Source organism: Etheostoma spectabile, chromosome 10 (genome assembly GCF_008692095.1).
Source record: "Etheostoma spectabile isolate EspeVRDwgs_2016 chromosome 10, UIUC_Espe_1.0, whole genome shotgun sequence".
NCBI lineage: Eukaryota > Metazoa > Chordata > Actinopteri > Perciformes > Percidae > Etheostoma > Etheostoma spectabile.
In genome coordinates this window covers 29937856-29938915 of record NC_045742.1, presented here as the reverse complement: position 1 = coordinate 29938915, position 1060 = coordinate 29937856, and the positions used below count along the sequence as shown (strand labels likewise).

General features: G+C 39.5%; 1 protein-coding gene across 1 annotated transcript in view; it reads right to left on the bottom strand.

Moving 5' to 3' along the window:
* LOC116696607 (fibroblast growth factor 4) overlaps nt 1-1060 on the bottom strand; it is a 7720-nt gene that overhangs the window by 796 nt on the left and 5864 nt on the right. The gene's annotated exons all lie outside the window — the stretch shown is intronic.

Below are 1060 nucleotides of genomic sequence, written 5' to 3'. Positions count from 1 at the left end.
TTTACACTCTGTTTTGTTAGTAATCACTAAGGTCACACAGGCCTGAAATACACACAGATGCTCAGGACCTATTCATGATCCTATTCAGTCATTGACATATGTTTTTCCATTTCCTTGTTTAAACTCAATCCTGCTTGTAGTATTAAAAAGAAAAGGACTTCATGACATGAAAAACATAAAACAGGGATCTTGTTAAAATCAGGAGTTTGTCCAATGGTGGCAGCTGCTATGAGCGGACACATGTAGGTTAGAGAAGGCGACAGCAGGCCACCCTGTCCCTGTTTCAGATCTACACACAGTCAGATATCTTGGCTGTGTGGATAAACGTCATCAGGGTCCGGAGCTGTCCTCGTTGTGTCACCCTTACCATGGATACTTATACTCAGAGTTGTTTCTATACTGGTTGGAATGAGAGTATGTGATGAGTACCTGAAAAGCCTCTAATACTGCCTGGAATACTGGTATCAGTATCAGCTCCAATACCCCAAAATTTAGCACTGTTATGATATGTGAAGCACGTGTCATGCCACTAAATGGCACACCACACACAGAATTACATGACACCAATACAAAAGTAATTTCCTCCACAGCTCCCGGTCGCAATGTCCACACACAACGTACTTTACTCTGCACAAAATAAAGAATAAAGAAAACATGTTACCACAGCCACAACACCCTAATGTAACCCATACATTGTCCAATAAGAACAAGAACAACAAAGAAGAAGTTCTACTTTAAAGTAGTTTCATTTCTGTTATGACTGTCAAACTGGATGATAAAATAAAGTTCCATGGCATTTATTGTTTGTGTTTGTCCTTGTTTCATAAAGAGTTTAACCTGAGCCAGGCCGATAACAATGATAGTAATCATATCACATTCATACAGGTGTAGTACTATACAGCTGTTTAAACATAATAAAATATGTGACACACTGGTATCAGCTCAGTACTCGGCCTGGGGAAGCAAAAATGGTATTAGACATTCTCTACTTATAATGCTATAGAATAATATAAGGGGAGAAACCCACAGTGGTTTGGCAGGTTCCCTTAGAGAGGTCTGT